The 20,119-nt window shown below is 37.4% G+C and overlaps 1 long non-coding RNA gene across 1 annotated transcript in view; it reads left to right on the top strand.

Moving 5' to 3' along the window:
- Positions 1–17,944, top strand: part of LOC139082077 (uncharacterized) — a 62,885-nt gene extending 44,941 nt beyond the window's left edge. Inside the window, exon 2 of the long non-coding RNA XR_011537789.1 lies at positions 17,138–17,944. This is a non-coding gene — a long non-coding RNA (uncharacterized lncRNA). The remainder of the gene's footprint in view (positions 1–17,137) is intronic.
- The last annotated feature ends 2,175 nt before the right edge of the window (positions 17,945–20,119 follow it).

Genomic DNA, 20,119 nt, shown 5'->3' on the forward strand with positions numbered 1-20,119 from the left:
ATGTTTTGGATTATCCAGGGCTAGACATGTACAAGGTTAGAGAGGCAGAAGGACGAAGGGAACCAAAACATCATTGAAGTGATGCATTAAGTTGTCTTGATTGTAGTCTACGTCATCTAGGTTGAAAAAAGGCTAGGGAAGATGGAATTAATTCAATGCTCAAATATACATTTTTGTGGGGACATTAATATTTCTTCACTAGGACGAAAGAAACATCTAATTGAGAGCAAATAGTTGCCTGCAGACCCACTGCTAGTTAGTTTCTCCTGGTCAAAGGGCCCGGGACCCTCAAGTCTCTGGAGACAACATAATAAGATGACCTCAGGAGTTTGTCTTTCTATCCTTCCTGGCTTGTGTGGTACCAGCCCCCTGCCACTCCTAAAACACTCTCTCAGTGTGGTCCAGTGCTCTTAACTGGTGTTATTGTTGATTGCCAACAGCTATTTGCGTAGATTCTACTGGTTCCTGTGGTGCCCACTTCTTGGCTTCTCTCCTCTAGTTACCATCAGGCTGCTATTTCATGTTCATTTTTAGAATTATACCCAGAGGGAAACCCAGGCTTGTAGTTACTCATTAATCTAACAAATGTTTATTGAGCATTTATTATGGGTCCAGTATTGTGTTTGGAAGTCGATTAAATATTTTTCCTCATTCAAAAATTATTCATTGAGCATCTTAAAGGAGGATAACTTGCAAGGCTTTCAGACACTCACACACACACACACACACACAACGAGACAGGCATCCTTTTTATACAGCACCACCTCACCCTGCTGCTACTTGTCCCTCACTCAGAACCTTACACTTTCTTCCAATCACGTATTCATTCCAGGTCTTGCTAAGAAGGGATCATGCCCATCCTCAAAGGACCAATTCCTGCCTGTCAAGGAGTTCTTGAACTTTCAAATTTATGGTGAACACTGTGTTTTGTTTGTCCCTCATTCCTTCTGGAAACACCACTCCTCATTTTCCTCACAGTTTCTAAAGGAGCTGCCATATTCTCAGATGACTCAACCACATCCTCACCTCAGCCAGAGCTGGTTAGAACCTGGGCGGGGGAGGGTATCTGAGCCAAGCAGGGTCAAAAAGCCTCTTCCCGAAAATATTTGGACTCGGAACCTGAGGGACTGTCCAGACAATCTCTCCTCAGAAACTGAAGCAGTAAAGTGTAAAACTTTGGGCTTTCAGCAGCTGTGCAGGGAAAGTCCACCTGTGAAAACAGAGACGGCGTTCAGGTGCAGGGAGAACCAGAGAGAAGAGTTGACGAGAGAACATTCTGACAACATCAGGCTTTAAGTCTCCTGTATTTGGAGGCCCAGCTGGATCCCTACTCTTTCCTCTTCCTAATTAGCCTACCCTTCTATTGGTAAATTCTGCTTTTTGCTTAAGGTATTTCAAGATGGGTTACAAAAGAATCCATAACGAATACACATTTGTTTCTTCTGCACACAGACCAGAAAATGAACTTAATATTCATCTAGATTATGAACCTAATTTTATAGGTTATAATTAAAATAACAATAATAGTTATTATTTACTGGACACCTGTCATGTGGTGGTAAGTATTTTATAAACATGATTTGTAATACAATAGGCATCCAACGCACATATTCTCATCCCCGGTTTATAGCTGAGGAATTCAAAGCCCAAAGAGGTTTATTATCCATAGGTCATAAAGGTAGTTATTGGGAATTAAGAAGCCTCAATCATTTCCATGGGTTATTTTTCTCTGCTGGGTTATATTAAGTAATGAAAATCTATGATGAGGTCTGGAAAAGCTAAGCGAGTTGATTCACAAGAGCACACGAAGTTCACCATAAAAGTGGTAGTGACGTAAAATAGGAGATGATACAAATGGTATGTAGACCAACATTTAAAAAATTATTAACTCCACATCAAGCTATAATTTTACATCTATTAAATTGAAAAATAGAACAAAACAAAATTCTGCACAAATGCAGATAGTGTTATGGGGAAATGATACCCTCAAACATTGCTCATTACTGTAGAAACTGGTAAAAGCTTTTTTGGAGAGCAATTTGGAAAAACATTTCAGTAGGCATTAAGTGCTCATATCTGTTGACCCATGCAATTTTACCCCTGGAAAAGCAGCATTAGGAAATAACCCAAAACTATATTCACCAAGATGTTTACTAAAGCTAAACATATAACCAGACAAATTGGACACTTCTGAAATGTGTGAAAATCAAGATCTGTTTAAGGACACATTTGTGGATTTATTAACTTATTTAATCAGCAAATAATGAAATGCCCACCATACACCAGACACTGTGCTAGACACAGAGGTGAACAAGGGTAAACAGGCAGACACACAGTCCTCTCCAGTGCAATCTGATATGTTTATGTGAATAAAGAGAAAACTAGAACAGAAAAAATAATTTTGCATTTTTATTTATAAATCTTTTTCTTCCTCAAAGAATGGGAAGAGGCTTATAACACCATAAAATAGAATAAACAAATGCAGGACCAGGGGAAACGCACATTTTGATAGAAAATCAAGTTCAGGGATAAAAAGCATAGATACACAGGGTCCTGCTTAGTTACTAAAGCTGGAGCTCAAATTTGGTCCTGAGCTTCCTGCCAGGCAAAGGAAAAGGGAAGTATTATTAGTGCATGATTACTTTGTTAAGGAAGAGAAAATACAGGAGTTCCTGAGGACAAAGCAGCTATTTCTCGTATTTTGATCTAAAGGTCTCTCTCTTTTTGTAGATGGTCAATATGTGATATTATTGGCATCTCTTAGGGTTTGGAAGATTTTTAGAAAGAAAATATTTCAAGCTTATGAAAATGTATATAGAATAATGTAATGAACATATGTGTATCCCACACACGGCCTAAAAAATTAAAATGTTATAATTAAAACCATTTTATACCTCTCCACAATTCTATTTCTTGCTATTGCTACCCAGAATTAATCATTCTCCTGAATTTAGAGTCTCTTATTTTCAATTTAGTTTATTTGATTTAAATAAAGTTTATTCAACTTTAATTTAATTCAATTTTCAATTTAATTTATATGTGTGCATCCATTGAAATATACAGCATTGTTTTCATGATGTACATAGTATTTCTATGAATGACAGGTATGGGATCTCTAGCTTGTTTACTTTTCACTGCTGAATAATATTTTATTCTGTGAATACACCACAATTTATCCATTCTCCTACTGATAGACATTTAGGTTATTTCCATTTTTTTGCTATTACAAAGCTGTAACAAACTTTATTGTATGTCTCTACTTGTCTTATGTGTCAAAGCTTCTCCAGCACTCTATCTAGAGTCAAGGTGCTGGCCAGAGGGTATGTGTGTGTGTATCTTTTGTGCAACATAGCCACATGGGTATCCAAATTGCCCACACAGATTTACATGGAGGATGATTAAATGTGAAGGTATTTAGTGATAGTTACAGCCAAGGATGTAACAAAGATCTGCTGACCACTACTTCCTTCTTGCCCCTGTAAGGCTCCTACTCAAGGGACAAGGGTGGGATTGAAATTTTAAAAATACCCTTTGACCTAGCATCTGAAGCCCCCTGAGGCAGAGGTGAGAAAACAGAATTAAAGCAAAAGGCATAGGTCTTCTACTGCCTGCTGAATCTAAACCACGAATTCTCTCAGATACATGTGTAGGATAGGGCTTGAGCCCAATGACCTGGGAAGAAAAGGCGAGGTCTGGAGAGCAAAACGTCTCAACTCCCCTACCTGCCACCTGCGAAGATTGGAAGGAATATTGAGAGACAGCCTGCAAGATAGTACCCTTTGGTACAAGTTATAGTGAAGAATGGAATTAAAGCTTAGTATAACTGTATTGATAATCCTAGAATACCTTGAACGTAATCTATTTTTTCAAATCGTCAATGACTTGGTTAATTTCAGAATCATTAGTTTAGGTCCTCTTATGTTTTGATCATTGCTAGTATTCAATCTCTTCTTATCTGTGAATTTATGAGTTGGCCATATCTGCAATGTCATTTCTGCTGTAATAAGAACTTTAAAAAGATTTTCAGACAACTGTGTATAATCATAAAGGAAGAACATTTGTATAAAAAGGCTTTTACTCTCCTTCCTGCCCATTTGTGACCACCAAAGATGACAGCCTCTCTTTTTTCTCTCTCCTTAGGATATCAGAGAGAAAGGAGATATGATCATTGCCCTACATCATTATATTAATAGGCACTAAATGGCCATTATAAGACACATTTCCTTTTCCTCGCACCTTCCAACTCCAGTTGCAGATACAATCAGTGGACAGCAAAGGATTTGAAGCAGTCCAAGGCTGTGAGGTTTATAGAAGTCCTGACTTTATCGTTTGCCCTCTCCCAAGGTCATTCGGAGGATGGTGAGCACCTAGCCAAGTATGACCTATTGCTGAGAAACCCTTGAAATTTACTAAAGAAAACATTTTGCCACACCCTTCCCTTTTAGAAGAGAAACATTGTTTACTTTGTATTTATGCTTCCCACTTCTTTATTTGAAAAAGATCAGTCTGATTCCCAATAGCCTGATACTCCCACCTGGATTTTGCTGTAAGATCATAGGAAAAAGTGCTTGATGTGAATTCACAGTCACCTACCTTCTGTCTCCATGTTATAGGAGAAAATAAACAACTGTTATTTAATTATATTGGAATTTCTGTTCCTTGTAGCACAGATACAATCAATCTTCACAGATACACTCCCTTATAGTGACTCAGCTATTAAGTGCCCAGCAATTCCTTATTCATATCGTTTCAGCTTCCGCCTTGTCCTTCTTATGACCACAACAACTAAGGACCAAACCCCACTGTTTCATGGCAGGATTGCTGAAGTAGCCTCCAAACGTGCATCCACCTCCTATATTTCCTCTCCAATTTGGTTGGTATTCGCCAGATTAACCTTTTATTAAAATCTTCTATAATCATTTCTTTCCCATAATCAAGAGTCTTTAATAGTCCCTCACTAGTTGAAGTCTAAAACACCCTGATACTCAGCAATATGGCCCCAACCTGCCTTTCCACTCCATTTACAACTGCCCTTCAGTCCACATCTAACAACCTAGCCAGAGTCCCCAGGACACATACTACTCATCCCCACCCTTGTAGCTTTTCTCTTCTCCTGGATGTGGCAAATGCATATTAATCAGGGGCTAGGTATAGGGCTAAGCACAAAGAGAGCAAAGAAGAATAGAGTCCTTGCCTTCTGTACCCATCTGTTGTAGGCTGGATAACAGCCTCCCACAATGCTCATGTCCTAATACCCAGATCCTATGAAGATGTTACCACGTCTGGCAAAAGGGTCCCTGCAGATGTGATTAAGTTAAGGATCTTGATTTGGGGAGATTATCCTGGGTTATCTTCGTGGGTCCTAAATATAATCACAAGGATCTTCACAGGAGGGAGGCAGAATGGCTAGTATGGGAGGTGGCAACGTGACAATGGAAGCAAAGATTGTAGCGATGCAGCCAGGAGCCAAGGAATGTCAGAAGCGTCTAGAAGCTGGAAGAAGCAAGGAACAGATTTTCCCTGGAACCTACAGAAAAAAATAGCCCTGCTAATCCCTTGATTTTAGTCCCATCAGACTCATTTTAGACTTCTGACCTCCAGAGCTATAAAATAATACATCTTTGTCTTTTTAAGTCATTAAAAAGAAATAGAAAATTAACATACTATCTAATTCCTAAACATTCTTCAGTGTTCATCCTGTATTTGTACTGGTAACTCCATGCCACAGTAATTTGCCTTCCCATAGTTTTGTGTTTTTTTTTTTTCCCTTACATACCATAAAATTTGCCCATATTAAAAATACAATTCTGTAATCTTTAGTGAATTTATCAAGTTATTAAACTTTGGATCATTATAATCCATTTTTAGAACATTTCATCACCTTAGTAATATCCTTCAAGCTCATTTACGGTTAATCCCTGCCACCTCTCCAGCTCCAGGAACAACTAATCTACTTTCCGTCTCTGTAGATTTGCCTTTTCTAGACATATCGTCCTTCCTATGAATCTTGAGAATACTATCAATCATGTTTCATGTGAGGAGCATACATCTGAGGACCTCACATAATTAAAAACTGATATTTTTTCACGTGAATATTCTCACAGAAGAGATGCATACTTTCAATGTATAAATCTATAACCACTGGAGATTTCCTTTAATTGTTTCTTTTTTTTTCTTTCTGCTTTTTCTCCAAAAATCCTCCCAGTACATAGTTGTATATTTTAGCTGTGGGTCCTTTTAGTTGCGGCATGTGGGATGCTGCCTCAGCATGGCCTGACGAGTGGTGCCATGTCCCCGCCCAGGATCCGGACCAGCGAAACCCTGGACCACAGCAGCAGAGCGCGCGAACTTAACCACTCGGCCATAGGGCTGGCCCTTGTTTCTTATTTTTTCAGCATTATCTCTATCTTTAGAAAAAATTCTTGGAGGGTGGAGATTGCCTTAGTTTCTTTCATGTGTTTTATTCATCATGTTTATTTTTTTTCCCAAAGATCTTGGTTTCCAGGCATGTTTTTTTCTTTTTAATATTAGTAGTAGCATTTATACCAGCACACACGCATAATAAACACTTAGGTGACTTTGTTACAGTAAAAACATTTTAAATTATAACAAGTGCTAAAATAATAGCACAGTAGTTATCAAACCTCATGTATGTAAACAATAGTAAGCAACTCTGACAAAAGACATTGGTTATTTCTATTTACCAGCTAAAGTGGTACCAACATTTTGCCACAGTCGAAATACAACTTACAGTTTACCCAGACTGCCAGCTGTGAAATTGGATACATTTTTTGAAATTTGGAGGGTAAAACATGTGTCATTAATGACTTTATATTGTTTAATTTTAAATGCATATAAAATGTGACCTTATTAATTCTCTTTACCACTCATTTGACATTTATAATACAAGACTGATTATTCTAACTGCCCAATCTCCTTAGATGTAATAGAAGCTTCCTTACATCTTGTATCTTTCCTCCCCCTACTATCTATTTCCTCCTGCCTCACTTTCAGCGTATATTACAATGCTCTGTCTAGGCTACTGAATCGTATTTCATTCAAAAACTATTCACTCTGTTGAAGACAATTACCTCTTTGGAGCTCTACAAATAATCACTATAAGCAAATGGCAATTTATGTTACAGTAAGATGAAATTTTCTTATTTCACTCATGTGCTACTAAGAGAGAAAAGAGGAAACAAGGAATCAATGTCAACTTATATTTTAATTTATGTGACTCTGGTACCCTAATTTGGAAGAAGATTTCTAACCAACTGGTACCCAATATCAGTTCCCCCGGAGTTCTTACCTTTTTTGGTATGAAAATTAAGTTCATAAAAATCTAAAACTCCTTTTCCTTAATTATGGTAATGATCTTAAGCTGATTCCAGTTCCTTTAGGACATAGCCAGTGTGGAATTACTTTTTTTGTGAATGGAAATATAAGCTTTATCTCAAATTAAAATTTCCCCCAAAGACTTTGCTTAATAGATCTCAAAAGGAAAATGAGAGTCAACAAGGTTACATGCAGCAAAATGGAGTGATGGCATTCTAATTTACATATGCGGTTCTCTTAAGATAATGAATTCATTTAGCAATGATTTATAGGTGGAACTTCAAAATACTAGTGCAAAGTAGAAGAGGATGGTTGTCATTAGTGTTTTAAATGCTATTCCCAATGAAGCATTTAAAGGTAGTATATCATTTTCACAGCAGATTTCTGTTCAAATGATTTTGTTGAATAAAATAGGTACAAATAAGATTACAAAATTATTTAGGTACGCAGTTATGGTTTTTGGCATTCAGCCTGGAGTCCTACTCCAAAGGTCAGATTGTTACATACACTTCATTGACTTTCATGTTTCTGTTAACTGGGTTGCATAAAGTGAAAAAGGACAAGGAATCCACTTACTATGCTCCATGGGCTTAGACATTTTGATTAAAACATTATTGTCAATTTGTCTAAAGAGGGCAATGGAAATAGGATAAAATAGATTATCTTTGGGGGCTAGAGTTCTTAGATACAAAGTTTTTTGTTTTCTTTTTTTAAATGATGCATGGAAAGAACAAGTTGATTTTTTTGGAATCCCCTTAAATAAGATGGAATTCTTAAATTACAGAGTATGGAAAGTCAAAAAAGGAAATCTTCATTTCCTCCACTCCAATGGCCAAGGTAGCGAGAAAGATTGTTTGGGAAAAGATACTAACCTTCAACCAAGGTTGTTGTTTGCCTGTTCTTTAACAGTCAGTCTGGAATTTCAGGGTTTTCTCCTTTTTTCTTCTTTTTAGTAGTGGCCTATGATGGGGGAGGTGGCAACTATAGTCTGGTTGGGTCACAGGGAAGGTAGATATTCAAGAGAAAAACAAGAGAGCTTTAAAAAGCTTACGTGGGCAGTGGTGGTGGTCCTCTCCTCCTAAATATGTCTGCTGAAGACTGGAGGGCTTTGCTACTAAACTATCAGAAGGATGCCAGTGGAGTTAGGGAATGGAGAAAAATCAAACCAGCTATATCCGGTGGCTTCCACATGAGAGGATATATTGAGAAATTATATTAGCTAAACAGAGAGAGGTAAAAAATCTGTTTAGGTGAGAAAACACCTCCCCCCCCGCAAACACCCAATAACAATCTTTGTAACGGCTTTATTGAGAGACAATTCACATACCATACAATTTGTCCATTTAAAGGATACAATTCAATGATATTTAGCATATTTGCAGAGTTGTACACACGTTATCACAATCAATTCTAGAACATTTCATCACCCCAAAAGAAAGCCCATACCCATTAGCAGTCACTTCCTATTTCCCTCCAAAATCTCCCCCATCAGCCCTAGGTGATCACTAATCTACTTTCTGTCACTTTTGATTTGCCTATTCTGAATATTTCATATAAATGGAATGACATGTGGCTTTTTGTGACTGGCATTTTTCATGTGGCATAATGATTTAAAGGTTCATCCATGTTACAGTATCAGTCTTCATTTCTTTTGTAGAAAAATAATATTTCATTATATAGATATGCATTTTGTTTATCCAAGTCATCATTTGAGGGACATTTGGGTGGCTCCCACTTTTTGGCTGTTATGAATAATGCTGCTACAAACATTCATGTACAAGTTTTGTGGAGATGCATATTTTCATTTATCTTGGGTGTATACCTAGGAGCAGAATTACTGGACTATACAGGAGCCTATGGTTGCCTTTTGAGGAACTGCCAACTGTTTGCTAAGAAGGCAGCACTAGTTTACATCCCCACAAACGATGTACAAGAGTTCTAATTTATCCACATCCTCACTAACACCATTATGGTCTGTCTTTTTCACTATTGCCTGCTAATGGGTGTGAAGTGGTATCTCATTGTGGTTGTGGTTTGCTGATAACTAATGATGTCGAGCATCTTCTCATATGCTTATTGGCCATTTGTATACCTTCTTTGAAGAAATGCCTAGTTAAGTAAATTGAATGATATTTTATTTATTTATTTTCATTGTGGTAAAATATACATAACATAAAATTTACCATTTTAACCATTTTTAAGAGTTCACTTCAATAGTATTAAGCACATTCACATTGTTGTTAAACAAATCTCCAGAACTCTTTTCATCTTCCCAAACTGGAACTCTATACCCATCAAACAACAACTCCCCATTTTCCCTCCCACCAGCTCGGGGCAACCACTCCTCTATTTTCTGTTTCTGTGAGTTTGATTACTCTAGATGTCTCATGTAAATGGAGTCATACACTGTTTGTCTTTTTGTGACTGGCTTCTTTCACTTAGCATAACGATCTCAAGATTCATCCATGTTGTAGCGTGTGTCAGAATTTCTTTCTTTTTTAAGGCTGAATAATATTCCATTGTATGTATACACCACATTTTGTCTATCCATTCATCTGGCTTTGCCATTGTTTAATTGGGCAATTTGTCTTTGTATTCTTAAGTTGTAAGAGTTCTTCATATATTTTAGATTCAAGCTTCACTTCAGATACATGATTTGAAAACACTTTTTCCCCTTCCATGATATGTCTTTTTCCTTTCTTGACAGCGTCCTTTGAAGCACAAGAACTTTAAATTTTGATTAAGTCCAATTTATCTGTTTTTTCTTTGGTTGCTTGCGCTTTTGGTATCATATTTAATAAATTATTGCCTAATCCAAAGGCATGAGGATGTATACCTATATTTTCTTCTGTGATTTTTATAGTTTAGCTTTTATATTTAGGTCTTTGATCAATTTTGAGTTAATTTTTATGTATTTGTATAGAGGGTCCCATGTCTTTCTTTTGCATATGGATGTACAGTTGCCTCAATGTTGAAAAGACTATTCTTCCCCCCATTGAAATGTCTAATATCAAAAATTAACTGACCATAAATACAGGGTTATATTGTGATTTTGTTATTAAACAAGATTTAATGTGAGTTTTGATTATGGAAATCATACAGGTGTCATGTAGAGGGTTATAAAATGAAAAATAAGAAAATAGTCACACAATCTTTTTACTAGGAGTATACATTTATTTAACAGTATCTGCATATATATATATGCATATATGCGTGTATATATAAACTAACACATATACACTAACACATACAGTTATTATTATGATCTTAAAAATCAAATGGTATACTGCAAAATGCTAAATGAGAAAATATTAATACTTACAGCTAACATTTATTAAGCACTAATCATTGTAAACAGTCTGTTCACAGCACTATGAATGATTATCTCATCTAATCTTTGTAACAACCCTACAAAGTAGACTCTGTTCTTGGGTCTGATTTACAGCTGAGGAAATGGCAACTGATTTCCAAGTCCTGCCTAACCACTTGCTAGAATAAAATTGTGCTCATTATGTTCATAATATTTCATAGCAATACTTAGGTCTTCTCTATGCCTATGCTACACATACTTATACTCACAATCTCCTTTTAACTTTCAAACCACTCTATAAGGGGTATTTTTAAATTCCCATTTTACAGATGAGGAAATAGAAATTCAGAGATTTGCAAAGTACACGGCAGAACTGAGGTTCAAACGTGGAACTTCTCACTCCAACCTCCGTTCTCCTTCTAGTACAGAGATGAGGCTTAAAAGTCAAGTTGGTAGGCATTAGGAACACTGAATTTATGTTTAATTTGGTTACTATAAGTAATTTAAACAAAGCTTGAATATAATGTCAGTTAAAAAGGAGCTGAGCTACTATACATCCTGCAGAACTCTTGGTCTCACTAGAGAGCAGAGTCTCTTTTTTGAAGGCCTGTGTTCTCTTTTTTGTAGCTTCTGCGTGAGGAAAGATGAAAGCTTCTTAGGTCCTCTGCAAATGTCACTGTGCATTGACCCCTCAGCCAACAAGCATGTATTAAACACCTACTGTGGAATAAAGGAATTGATACAAAATAAACGGAAAGAAAATCAAGCCATTAGGAACTTAAAATGTAGAGAGAGATGCAAGCCCATAGCACCAGCTGATGTCTTTGGGTTCACAAACTCAATCTGACTGGTCCTCATTGTGGTCCAGTCTTTTTTTTTCTTTTTTTTTTTTTTTAAGATTTTATTTTTTCCTTTTTCTCCCCAAAGCCCCCCCGGTACACAGTTGTGTATTCTTCGTTGTGGGTTCTTCCAGTTGTGGCATGTGGGACGCTGCCTCAGCGTGGTCCGATGAGCAGTGCCATGTCCGCGCCCAGGATTCGAACCAACGAAACACTGGGCCGCCTACAGCGGAGTGCGCGAACTTAACCCCTCGGCCACGGGGCCAGCCCCTGTGGTCCAGTCTTTGAGTGGAGTCATATTAAAAGAAAGAACAGTCTACAGGCCTTGAGGAACAATTTCCATCATATAGTAGTTTTCCTTAAAGAAGCAGTGTAGGAATTTTACACAGCATCCCCAGAAAGTTCCCTGAAAAATCGTTCATAGACATCTTCCTCCCTTCTCAAATTATCTGCTCATGGAAGTTGCTTAATTCTGCCCGGCTCTCCACCGCATTGTTTGTTTTTCTCACTGCTGTGCTGCTGTCCTAATTCACTTCTATCTCAAACACACAGGGCTCCCTGTCACAGGCAACTCCCTGGCCACACCCACTTTTCTCCAGCACCAGTTCCTCATCTTACTAGAATCAGTTGTCTGGCAATTCTAGTAAAAGGAATTGTTACATAAGATGTGCAACAGAGCTTCCACTCACCATGCCATTGCTCTTTGTTAAAAAATGGGTAAAAGAACCAGGAAAGTACAGCAGCTGGTTATGGCAACAGGGATTTTTACTGCCAGCACGTCTCTTTCTTCCCAGCATGAAGGCTGCAGCTTCTCCACAGAAGAGAAGCTGGGTCTGTATTTCAGTATCAAGGAAATTTCTTTAGGATTTGTCTCCTGCTGCCTTTTAGAATCTACTCATTTTCTTACTCTCTGTGGATTTTCCCTGGTTATAGACTCTTGGCTTCTTACCATAACTTTTGTCGGATTATTTGCTTATATTTTGGCTTAGTCCTTTATTTTTTTTCTGTTTTGATTATTTTGCTCTGCCATTGCCATTTCTTTACATACAAGTGTTCATTGAAAAATAATTGTAATAAGTAAAAAACAAAAGTTTCCCTCTCCCTACTGAATCTTCCAGTTAGACACAGTTAATAGTCTGGGGGTGCATCTGCACGCAGACTTCTACACACCACTACACTCACAGACACACCTAGGCATAGACACTTAAAAACAATGTGTTTTTATTGGTAAGTAAACTATATTAAATAAATCATGGACAGCTGTCTACTTTATTACTTATAGATTTATCTCATTCTCTTTAATAACCTCTTGGAATGGGTCACTTTATTCAGAGTCTCCTTGGTTTTAGATCCTGTCTTTGTCACACATACTGTTTTTATTCCCTCATGCTCCATATTCCTGGGACTCAGTTAGCCCAGCTCTGCTCCTTTCCCACACTCAGCTCAGGGCCTGGTAAACCACTGCAGGGACAGAACCAGTGGTGGGCTAGATGTGGCTTTAACTGTCTCAGGACAGCCAATTGCTAAAATTTCAGGAATTTTGCAAGCTGGTTGTTAAACTCAATCATTAGTAAACATTAAATTATAGGGGCTGGCCCGGTGGTGTAGTGGTTAAGTTCACATGATCCGCTTTGGCAGCCTGGGGTTTGCAGGTTCAGATCCAGGGCATGGACCTAGCACCACTTGTCAAGCTATGCTATGGCAGCATCCCACATAAAATAGAGGAAGCTTGGCTCAGGGCTAATCTTCCCCACCAAAAAAAAAAAAATTAAATTAAATTATACAAACACAATTAAATAAATTACATTAAAAATAAGGGTAGTAAATACTAAAAGATCATCACTTCCTAATCACTTTATTACATTTTACTGTTAGCTATGCTATTGAGGAAATTTACATCCATTGTTTCTGAAGAGTGAAAATTTTACATAAAGTTGTGCTACCAGGCATCTCTTCCCAAAGTCTGGTCCAGTGAGGTTTCAGTGAAAGCTTGAAATCTTCCATGATGGAACTATTTACACTATGGAAATTGATAAACACTACAAATTGGGGCTTGACTTATAGTTTTATTGATGGTCTGGGCGTAAAAAAAAGTGCTGAACAAAATGTTTTAAAAAATGCAATTGAACTGAAAAATCTGGGTTTCTATATTCATTAGATTATCAGTATTACAGTACTTGAAAATTATCATCAGTTTCAGCCAAGAAGTCACTTACCTCGTTGTCAAATGAGTTGTTTCACTTTTGTATATTCAGCATTTATATTGTAACTATATTCCACTGTCAATGAGGTGAGTGACTTGTTGCCTGAATTGGATAGTTGTCACAGTCTGAGCATGTGACACTGCTGTTGACTGTAGAATGATAAAACCTCATAGCAGATTTTGCAAGTAGCAAGTCACACTGAAGTTACAGGCGTATGGAATTTATAATAAAATGTTTTGTATTATTTTATTATTTGTACATGGTATGATATATGTCCTTTATATCAAGAAATTTATAATGATTTTTCATTTGTACATATATGTATACTTCTTTTTGAGAGCTAATTGTTAAACATTGGCCAGCAGATCACTGCACAAAACTGGCCCCACTTGCCCACAAGGAGAACTCAGAGGGGAGTAGAACTTGTACTTTTTTCTAACTAGCTCTCTGACCTTAGGCCAGATTTCTGGATTTCAGTTTGTTCCTTTTTAAAATGAGGACTTTTGAATGATTTTTAACTATTTTTTCCATCATGGATTCCTTTGGGAATCTAATGAAAGCTTCGAACGTTGTCTGCAAGAGAAATGGATACACACACACACACGCACGCACGCACACACATTTGCAAGTTATTTCTGTGGGTTTATGGACCCCTTAAGTTCATTCAAGTGTCCCAGGTTAAGGATCTATGCACTGTCTAAATTCCTTCTCGTGCCAGAAGGTAGAATTCTGTGATGTCAAAACATAATCCAATAAAATATTTATAAAAGTATTTAGAGAAACTAGTTTTTCCTCCTGCTTCGGCAGCAAAATCAGAGTAATGCAAGTTGGAGTTAAGTCAGCAAATGGATTTATTTCCAAAAAAAGATAATTGAAGAACAACCCACAAGCCGAACCCACATGGCAAGTCCTCCTGCAGAAAAATCCTTGTTCCTAAATCTGAAATGTCCCACTCCTACTGCACATAAGAGAATATTATTATTAGCAGGTAGAAAATTCATCGTGACACAGATTTCAACAAATATTTATTTGGTATTTCTGAAAAGTGGAATGTTTCTGTAGGAAAAGTAAAGCTCTGTAGAGAAATGTTAAAAGGATTTCCAAATCCTTCAGAATAAGCAGGAGACGAAGCAGGGGGTGGGAAGCAAGATACGCATTTTTTTAAGCTGCCTGAAAAGCTAATTTCAGTTTCTCAAAGAGCACTGCCCCGTTTATGAGGGGCAGCATTTCCTTTCCAAACAAGGCAGGGGCCTGAGAATTCAGATAGCTCTTAAAAACCAGAATCAGTAGTGGCCCAGGCGCGGCACACAGGTTGAACACTCAGTGATTTATAACGTTCACTCTACATCCTTACTTCAGAGGCCTGAAGCACGTTCTGGAAGCAAGTCAGGAGGAAGAAGTTTCAACAAATGTTGTGTTAGTAGCAATAAAACTATGATAACAGCATAAATGTGCACCAGTCTCTGTAAATTTGTGTCATGGAATTTCCATATGGCCATTTAGATGCTATCAACATGCAAAGCCAAGTACATGTAGGACAGAAAAGTCAGTTACAAAACTGTATGTTTTTATATGATTCCATCCATGTAAAAATTTTAAAAAGGAGATGTATGTCAATATTTATTGAAAAAAAATGGAAGGTTCTACAGCAAAATACTAATGGTGGTTATTTTCAGATGGTAAATTTTTAAAAAAACAATTTTCTGCGGTTTTAATTTTTTCTCTGCTACTTCCATAATCAGAAAGAAAAATGATGAAATGATTCTCATTAGAAGGATAAAATATGGTATTACATCAAAACAATCACTGTCTAGGTTTTTGCTTTTGTGTTTGTTTGTTTTACCAAAAGTTTAAAAAATCCAAATTGTTTTTAAAATGCATGGATTTTTAATGCTGTAGATATAATCTATTTTGAATACTTAAGTCCTAACCCAAAATAATCTTCATCATCTCTGAGAAATTGAAAGGAAGTAATCATTCTTAGTTTACTGGTGCCTCATGTTTAGATTCACACAGGCACAAAAATGAGGGGAAATATATTTCTCTTTGAGGAGCAGAGCAACCACTAACTGCCTTTACAACTCTCAGTCATTACAGAGCTATTGAGCACCTATTCTTACAAGGGATGTTGAAGGATTCTTAGGTTCATAAGACTCAGCCTCTGCTCTGAAAGTGCTATATAGCCTGTAACTTCCAGATGTCAAACCTGGAGCTAGTGCAGAATCCAAGCCCCAAAGAAGCTGTTCTTGAAAGAATTAACACTTGGACTCTTAAGCATAGCTTGAGTGAATTCTTCCCTTCCTCTCCCACCTCAGTTGAATACACCACATCCAGAAGATGTACATGCCAGAGTCTGAAAAAATTTGAGCTGTCCAATTCTGTAAACCAAGAGGGTCAATGATGCTTTAATTATAGGCAGAATGGGCGGTGGATTGATTGGTGTGAAATGACACATGCCAGGCAGTCTGCTGGCCAAAAAGAAATCCGTCTCCACCAAGACCTCAAGTAATCTGAAATTCTAGTATTAGAGATTTGTTGCCTTGAATTTCAAAGGTTTTTTACCCTTCAAATATTCCCCATGAATGGGAAACCATCCTTTGGGTGACTATAGCTAAGCCACCGTTAGCTCATATTTTGGAAAGATTAGTTCAGCTCTTTGAGTCTGGGATGCAGGTATTCAGCAGAGAAAGGAAGGAGACATAAGGTACCAGGAGAGGGTATATTTGGAGATGCTGAAAGCAGAGGTGGATTGATGCAAACATAAACACACACACACACACACACACACACACACACACACATTCACACAGAGAGAGTTTTTTTACCCCAGGACTGTGCTCAAGCCATGGAAAGGTCTATACTTATTTTCCTTTATCCTTTAACAGTAAACACTTGCTATTTAACAGATAATAATGCATGCCCAAAATGACTGGTGGTTATTAAGGTTTGCCTGAAAAGGGGAGATGAATAAGCAGGGGAAGGGAGAGCAGTCATGCTATCAGTGCTTTGCACTTATGGATGCTTAAGAAATATTTATTCAGTGAAGGAATTAAATACATGAAAAAAAGATGAAGCCAGACCTGCTGATGGTAACATTATTAATAATAACAGGAATAACCACTTTAAAATACAAAATGTTAAAAATCCATAAGTAGCTTTTCATATGTCATCAAATTAAGCATAGTCTTGTCTTCACATTCGTGTTTTGAAAGAGTGCAAGACACATGAGCTCTTCCCTAAGGAAAAAAAAGGTCTAACAAGAAAACAAATCAAAATACCAGGGCTTGAACACTTGCCTCCATCTTTGTTATTTTATCTGTTCCCTTTTCCAAAATGAGTAAGTACTGACATTCTGGGGCATTCATAAATTGGCCAGAGCTATTGTTTCCACTGGTTGACCTTAACATGAATTAGAAGCAAGCAAAGCATTTTGCTTTTGTTAATTACAGATTCTGGACTGGTCAGAAAACTTCATTTGGTGCAAAGCCAGTTGGTGGAATGACTGCAACCCAGACTTGAGTGAGGCATCTGTCAGAAAAGGAAAAACATGCTTCTCCATCACAGTGACATTTAAGAAGAGGCCCATCTTCCATTTGGGAAAAGTGCTTTGCACACGTGTCCAGCAGAAACCAAGCTACTCAAACCAGATGACCTTCTGCTATGTTTGAATGCCTGGACATCTGAAAAGGCTGAACCTTAAATGAATGAATGACTGGATTTGGCAGCCTCTTCATCAGTTTTCAAACTTTTTCAAGTCAGTGGAAAAGAGTAGTGGTGGATACAGTAACTCTCCATCCTGAACTTTTCTAGGAGAGTCCAACATTTTGAATAATCTGTCATTCTCTGCAAAAAGTATTATCACACTTATGATGTACCCTGATTTAGGGTTCAGAAAAAAAATGCCCTATGTGTTTATATATCAAATCCCTTCCTGGACAATAGCTTATGATTACAGAGTGATGCAATAACAATAGGATTGTTAGCTTGGTTTAAATTTATTATGTTGCTATAAACTAAGGAGAATTTATTTTGATGTTAACCCACTTTGTTTCATAGACTGAATGCTACATCCCCAAATTCCCTTGAATCTAACTGACTTTCTACTTGACTATGGCCCAGGCTAAAAGACAATAGATAAAAGGAAAACATTAACCAAAATACTAAACAATAATGGAATGTTCCCGTTAATCAGATTTTCTGATTACCTAAGGATTAGGCAGAAACAACTTTTGCAAAAATAAAATTTCTGAAATTTATGAGTCATTCTTGAAAGTGCGAACATGGTGAATGGAATTAAATCTGGTTTTATGGGTTCAGGATCATCATTCTATACTTTAATTTTTCAGGGATTATTTCTGAAAATAGACTGGCAGAAATGCAAGCCATTGTGAAAAGCTAACCAACTTTAAAACAGTTTCTAAATGATATTTGGGGCAGTGAACTTTAAAAAATTATATGCATACAATAACTACTTTGTCTTTTCACTTGTCTAAGAAGATTTGTGTTCTATTTAGGATTGGAGGGTCTATTCAATAGGGTGCTATTTTATAAATCTGCCTACCTTCCATATAGCTGGTCTTTTGCTACCTCCTATGATCAGCTGATCAAAGTTTTACTGCCATTTTTTTTCAAACAGCTTCTCTGAATTCTAGATGTTTATTCTTATTCTCATTTGAATGCCTGACTATATCTTTGTCTGGTGTTTGTGGGAGGCATCTGTGAACCTTGAATAAGAAACACCATCTGTAGTTCATTTCTTTGGCATAAGGGTCCATTTAGACAGCTATGTTGGCATTTAAAACCAAACTGCTGTGCTGCCCTCTGGCTGCTTCTGATAAAATCTAACAGAAGAAATCAGTACCCTGTTCCCCTACAGGTCTTTCTCAGTCTGGAATTTCATGGTTGTCTCATAGCCTAGTTGAATATCCACTCATGTTATCAGGTTGACATGTTTTATTTCTCACTGATAGGACTACAGACACATTTTGAAATAAATTAGGGTGACCCTCCTTTCCATTAAACTCCTCTGCCTGTGCACACTTGTGGTAATTTTCCAGCCAGTAAGCTTGAGTGTACATCCTAACCATTTAGATATGCCATTATTTTCCATTTTCACTTCTCTTTTTTTGATGCCCACAGATGGAGGAAGGGCCAGGGGAAATGTCACTTTATTTGCTGTACATTTTGCCAAAGGTGGAAGATTTTTAATGGTCTCTCTCTGCAAGCTTTTTCCAGAGGGGGATAAGTGACCCATGCATTGACACTTATAATCTAATTATGATAAAACATCACGTCTCTCCAATTAGCTTCAACTCAGATGCAGAAGGCTTACATGTGCTCTTTACTGAGGGCACATCTTTATCAAGCCCACCCAGACAGCAGAAAAAAATATCTTATTTCATCATTCAAACAGCAATTTCTTTCCTCCTTTTCCAAGATGACAACAATCTATCAAATTCACATAATTTTAACAATAATTACACCTTAGATTTATAGAGGGCCATTTGTCAAAACCTCTTGTTTGAATAAGTTTTTAAAGTTTAAAAAGTGCATGTTAAGAGACTTCCTGGTTTTATCTCCAACACATAAAGAGCTTAGAAATTGTCACTTGCACCCTTAGAATAAGAAAAAGCAGAGCAAACTCAAACTTAGTGAGTCTTCTTAGACCATCAGAGAATTGAGGTCACAGGGCACACAGCTACTTTGAAATCTCAAGAGACAGGAGGATGCAAAGAAACACTGCCAAGATCTGCTTGTCCAGAGCAAGAGCCGCTGGAGCCATAAATTGGTAGGAACACTTAAATACTTATTTTGATGAATTGCTGGCCAAGTGCAGACTAGCTTGAGAATAAGACATTCTTGGGAGCTGCAGTTTTAGGGAGACCCCCCCCACACACACACTTTCATGGATTTTACCTCTAGGAACCTCACCAATAAAGAGCCAAGAAAAATTGTCTCAAATCTTTGGCAAGGGCAGGGGAAAAATAACCATCTAAAAAGATGCTCAGTGTCTTCTCCATAACAAAGGGCTACTCTTCACTGAAAAAGACTTTAGCAGAGCCTTGTCTTAAATAGGCAAAAGACAAATTACCCAACCCTGGCGTTCTCTAGCCTCCTGTCTTACCCAAGGAGGGCAGAGAGAGGGGAAAAAAGGTCAGAAGCTCTTGTGAAACTCACATCCCAGGAACATAGGCCGACTAAAAACTGAGATTTAATCTTAAGATTATAGAACACTACTCCTAACCCACTCCTTACCACCCTGTCAAAAAAGCTCCAGTGTAACAATGGATACAGCTGAAAGAGCAGCAAGGTTCATACTCTTTAAGAAGAAGTTCTTAGGGAAACCCAAAGACAATAGTGGGGACAAAAATTGAGAACACTAGAGGAATTTAAGGTCCATGGCACCTACAGCTACCACAAACATCCAATAC

Source organism: Equus przewalskii, chromosome 1, assembly GCF_037783145.1.
Source record: "Equus przewalskii isolate Varuska chromosome 1, EquPr2, whole genome shotgun sequence".
In the NCBI taxonomy this organism is placed as follows: domain Eukaryota; kingdom Metazoa; phylum Chordata; class Mammalia; order Perissodactyla; family Equidae; genus Equus; species Equus przewalskii.